Below are 6000 nucleotides of genomic sequence, written 5' to 3' on the forward strand. Positions count from 1 at the left end.
TGTGTTACTGACTTGACCCAGTACCATCTCTCAACACTGTGTGTGTTGCTTCCTTTGCCTGCTCTCACAAGGAGATCCTGGTAAAGACCATTCTTTGTGTCATGGTCAGTGAGACAAATGGGCATTCTCTTCATTATGTTATCAGAAGTCTGGGCTTCAGCATCTCCACCAGCCTGACTCTATGGTCACTCTCCATTGCTCTCCTAACTTTGCTACCTGCCCCCTTCCCTGCAGTATAAAGCAGCGTCCACCAGTTGAGAGCTAGGAGAAGTGGTGAACATTTACTCCCCCTTTGTTACTCTACCATAAGCTCTTATGTGCATTAACTTTCTTCAATCATTATTGGTACACACATTACTGTTTAGTGTTATATGTGTTTAGTATATGTGACCATTTGGGACTGGATAATTTGTTAGGGGATTTTTTTCCTGGAGAAACCAACCTCCCCCTTTCTCTGTCACTGTTGTTTGCTCATAGTTCTTCATCTGGGAGGAGGACCTTGCGAGATTCCCCTGTCTATGTTGGCATGTCAACCAGTTGTGATCATTATGCAGGTCTTGGTTAGGCAACCACAGTGTTGAAGTTTAATGGGTGCCCTTGTCATGTCTAGAAGACACTATCTTGCAACAAATATCCTAATTCTCTGTCTCTTAACAATATTTATATCTCCTTTTCCATGATCTTTTCTGAGACTTGGGTGTACAGGCTGTATTGTAAATGTAACAGTTGGGGTTAGGAACCCCACAGACATTTATTGTCTACATTTTTACCAGTTATAGATCCCTGTGATTGTCTCCATTTGCTACAAATAGAATCTCTTTTGATGGGAGGTGAATGGAGTGTGAGGTAGACTCTCATGAAAGGTCCCTGTAAAGACAGCCCTGGGGGAACCTTCATCTGAGAGTCATCTCAACTAGACAGGAAACTCCCCTGTGTCTGGATATATGGAAATTCCCTTAAATCCTCGCACTACAGCTCTTGGTGACCACTTTACTAGAACCTTTGGATATCTGACAGTTAAATGGAAGGTTTCAGAAATGTTACACCAGCAATGGAAAAGGTACCAAGAGTTGTTTCCCCGGACTGAGCCAGCCAGCAAGGGTAATTAGATGTCAACCATGAGATTTTATTTGGACAAGGCTATCTGATTTGCCTGGGAATGAGCCGAGCCCATTTCATTACCTTTAAAAATCATTTAAAAACTCTTGACAGATTTTGTGTTTTACAGAATAATGGCTTTCAGTGTTTATACAAACGGAACTGTAATCTTGAGATTGAAACCATTTCTGTTGACTCCTCATGGAGAAGGCAGGAACATGAGTAAAATGCTTTATTTTGAAAACATGAATATTTTGAGATAACATTTAAATACGGTGCATTAGGGGCGTTATTGATTTCATCAGTAAGAGGAATGATTATTGAGAGGGGATTTTTAAAGGAATTTCATTGTATACCTAAATCTCTGTACACACCTTCTCCCTGTCTGTATGAAAGATTTATTGCAGGTTTTTTGCCACATGATCTGAGACAGAGAGGAGTCTGGGCTCTACAGCAGTCAGCTGGAAGACTCAAGAGCAGTGGCCAGAGTTCCATGCTAAGCCAAGGGAAGGAGAAGATAGTAGCAGAGTCCCATCTTAAGGACACTGGGGAAAGTAATGTGGGTTATTTCTGCAGACTTCCTCTTCCCAGGCCTTTGGTGCACAAGCTGTATTGTGTATGGAGGCATCAGCTAGATCAACTAGACCATAATCTCTCTGTAGAAACTTCACGTCTCCAGAGTAATACCTACGCACTCCAGAGCCCAGTGAATGAATCCAAAAGAAGAAATCAGCTAGTGATGACTATTTTATTTCCCCTTCTAAGTGAGATTTAAGTATCCTTGCTTCGACCCTACTTGTTATTTCGCTTCTTTGGATCTGGGGATTGTAGAGTGGCTTATAATTGAGTAAATACCATGAATGTCAAAAAAAATAGAGATGATTCAAACATAAGAGAAAATAAACTACTTTTAGATAAGAAATGTCATAATAACATTATAATTATGAAACAGGTTATTTTTTGGATCATGTAAGCTTTGTTATATCAAAAATCAACTTTTTAGTGTTTGTCCCATCATCATCATCATCATCATCATCATCAGAAGAAGAAGAAGAAGAAAAAGAAGAAGAAGAAGAAGAAGAAGAAGAAGAAGAGGAGGAGGAGGAGGTGGAGGAGGAGGAGGAGGAAGAGGAGAAGGAGGAGGGAGAGGAGGAAGAGGAGCAGCAGCAGCAACAAGAAGACAAAAAAAATGCTAGCATAAAGACTTTATCTATCTGGGGAATCTCTCATTTTTGATTTGGGATGGTGTCAGGAACATCTCTGTGGAGGCTTGAATAAAAATGGCCCCTATAGGTCCATAGGGAGTGACACTATTAAGAGGTGTGGCATTGTTGGAATAAGTGTGGCCTTGTTGGAAGAAGTGCATCACTAGTGGGAAGGCTTTGAGGTCTCAGAAGTTTGAGTCAGGTCTAGCTAATGATATTCCTTCCTGGAGATCCAGATGTAAAACTCTCATCTACCTCTCCAGCACCATGTCTGCCCGTATGCTGCCATGATTCCTGCCATGATGATAATGGACTAAACCTCTGAAACCATAAACCAGCCTCAACTAAATGTTGTCCTTTATGAGAGTTGCTAGGGTCATAGTGACTCTTCACAACAACTGCCTAAGAACACTCCTAAGACGATTGCTATATAACACCTGTCAGTGTGGCTTCCTACTTCGGCATCCCAGTGCTGAGTGAGCTCCTATCCTGGACTCCATTAGTCTGAGGCTCTGTGTCAACTCCTCATCAGGAGCTAGGGGTACAGTGAGAGGGGTATGGAGAGTTCTTTGTTGACATCATTGAAGTCCAAAGTCAAAGATTTCCAGAACCATAGATACAGGAACCCGTGGAAATGACACACAGTGAAGTTACAGCTTGTCCCCACTGAGGACTACCAGGCCACTGCCTGCATGTATGTACCATGATCTGTGTCCTCATTCTTCAAGTGCCCTGTGAGGAGTCTATGACACACTAAAAATATTCTTACTAAAACCCTGTCAGCAAGAGCCTTCTCTGCTCTCCTCATACAGAGCTCTAAGGAGTCAGAACCTGCCAAGAAGATATGGAGGCACTCCGATGCTCCTAAGGAGTTGTTCTAAAGAGTCCTAAAGGACGCCATCTGCATCTATGATGGTAGAGGGCACAAATAATCTGAGGCCCACTGTGTGCCCTGCTCTGTTGCAAGCAAGCAACTTAGTGTGGGTGCTGTCCTCCTCCAGGAGTCCTCTTTGTCCATTGCTGAATGTTGCTCCTCTAGTGCTACCCAATAGCAGTCACTGTCTCTGTAGACTTGGGGATTCTTATATAATCTTACGCCATCACTTCTCTGGTGCAGCTGTTCACTTCTTCCTGACTCCTGATTCGTATCCAGCCCTTTATTGGTTCCATGTTTTACCTTCTTGGTGTTCTCTGATTGACTCATTTTGGAATATTCTTTAGACTCAAGTGTATTCATTCCTGCATGTGACCAGTCTTGATCACTCACATGAGAAAGCTGCACAAGGGCAGAGAGTGCCATGCAGAGCCTGCTGGGAGAAAGACCAGAATTCTATTGAAAACTGGATGCACACACTGTCTGGGATGTCAGATCCATAGGTTGGGATTTTCAGGCAAGGTTAGTCACCATGGCCTTGACCTCTGCTCCCATCCCAGTTATCCTGGAATGCAGCAGACCCAGCCCTGTAGTTTTGGGGTTGACAAAACTTTGCCTGGTGTTTTTTCCTCTCACATGATGATGCAGTTCTGTATATTGAGGCTGCCTGAGGCCTATGACCAACATCTGAGGCCCTGCTTAGGAACAGGGTGTCTGCCAGGCACGTTGCTTAGCTTGCTTGCCATTTGTGTTTGCTCTAGATTCTTCTCCAGACTTGGATTTTCTTTGCAGTGTCTCTGACTCAGCTGTCAAGGGCCTCTGTAAGCAAAGAGTAGAAGCCCCCCAAACCCCACTCTTCTCTCATCAGGTTAGCTCCTGAACTTCCAGGAGTGGGGAATTCCTACAAATTATAATCAGGTCACTCCTGCCTTCTGTTTGCTGACTCCATGGTCCCTAGCCAATTGATCCAACAGCACAGGCTGTGGCTGAGCGCCATGCTGAGCTCCTCTATTTCTTGCTGGTTGGGAGTAGTTTTTTTTTTTTTTTTTTTTTTTTTTTTTAATGAAGCAGAATGGAAGCTCTCACGGATCTGTCACTGTGCCTTTGAATTTCTCTGACAGTTTCAGAGTGACCCATTCATGTTGATGTCTGCATTCAGCACATCAGTGCCATTGTTCGAGTCTCAGGGAAGGTGGCTGCAATGACAGTTTGGCAGCATCTGGCATCAAGGTTGAGGATAGGGTGACATGTGTTCTTCTCCCTCTGGTTGTTTAAAAGCCCCTTGCCATTTCCTGGGTCTTCACCTTCTGCATCACCTGAGGCTCTTGCTGCTGCTGTTCAGAAGCTAGTGTAGAGATCGTCCTCTGAAGCTAGAGAAGGAAAGTCTTAACACTCTCTACCCACGCGTGTTTTGACTCCTCATTACAAGTCAGGTCCTGACCTGTGGCTGATGCTACCCCTGGAGTAAGGCATGGCAGGTGAGGAACTGGTTTAAACGGAGCACTGATTGGCTGGGAGGGGGGGATTCTACAGACTATGAATTTGTTTTCCAGTTTAAAATAACTTTATCTGAAAGAAGAAAAATACCGACTTGTGTGGATTGCCTGGAAGCTAGAGGCATGGGTGAATGTAGCCAGAGGCCATGGCTGGTTTTCTTGGTGGAATTCTTGGTGAGGACCTTTCTTGACAAGCAGTCGAGGATCAATGAGAGTCTCCGCAGATCACAGCACTATCTGGAAGTTGGGTTACTTCAGGCTCGAAACTCAACAAATTCCCCTGCAAATTAGAACACAGGCCACTTTCAGCTGTTTGAGAATTTTAACTCCCTAAGGGTCCATCTCAGCTCTTACACATGAACTCTTGAGAGCAGGATTGTCCTTGGTGACATTCACTGTGGTCATAACTTTCATATTAAAACTCCACGGGGCACAATCCAGAAGAGTACCAATGTAACCATGTGCACACACATGAAAGTGTCAATACACAGACATGTCCACAGTGTACATGCATTGCTACATCTTTGTGAATTATCTTTTAGCTTTTGGGGCATTCTCTGGCTGTGTTTTTATCCAAACTTAACATCTAGGTCTCCTTAAAACCATCCATTCACCTGTGAACTCAGGAGCCTCCCCAGCTACTAAGCCCAGAGCTCCAGAAAAGGTGCTCCTGATTTACCCTTGAAACCACAAGCCTCAGAGGAAAATACAAGCTCCACCCTGGTGATGGTGTCAGAACCCAGAACCATGGGTCCACCGGACTCCAAAGCACGGCTCAGGTTTTACATGATGTTTTAAAGGTTGTACTCCCGAGGGAGGCTACTTCCGAGGGCGGGGGGTGGGGGGGAGATGAAGGCTCTGGCTTGCTGTCTGCAGAGGGAAATAAGCATATATTTGTGCTCACAGCATATCAAACACAGACTGTGTTTCTGTGGCCTCCCCAGCATGGAACACACAGCTGCCTCTTGAGAGCAGATCCCCTAAAGTAGCTAATAGGAAGTTTTACAAGCTAAGTTTCCATTTACTGCCTCAAAGAGACAAGCAGAACCACAAATAGAGTGATCGATGTCCTGTCAATCAAACTTTGCAAAAGCTCCCTGGCCCATTAGGTCTCCCTAGGCTAATCACCACAGAGACTGGTCCCCGGCGTGCATCACAGGCTCCACTCCAGCCCGCTGTCTGCTCCCATTTGCCCAGCCCATTGAGTTCTGTGCCAGCCTCAGGAGCAGGGTTCTTCCTCCTGTGTTTGCTATGGCCACCAGATTGCTCCGACCTGATTCAAACAGAATAAAGCGAAGCTTTCCCTGGGGGTGGGGAGCTGCAGAAG

This window comes from Micromys minutus (genome assembly GCF_963924665.1).
Source record: "Micromys minutus genome assembly, chromosome: 2".
Taxonomy (NCBI): domain Eukaryota; kingdom Metazoa; phylum Chordata; class Mammalia; order Rodentia; family Muridae; genus Micromys; species Micromys minutus.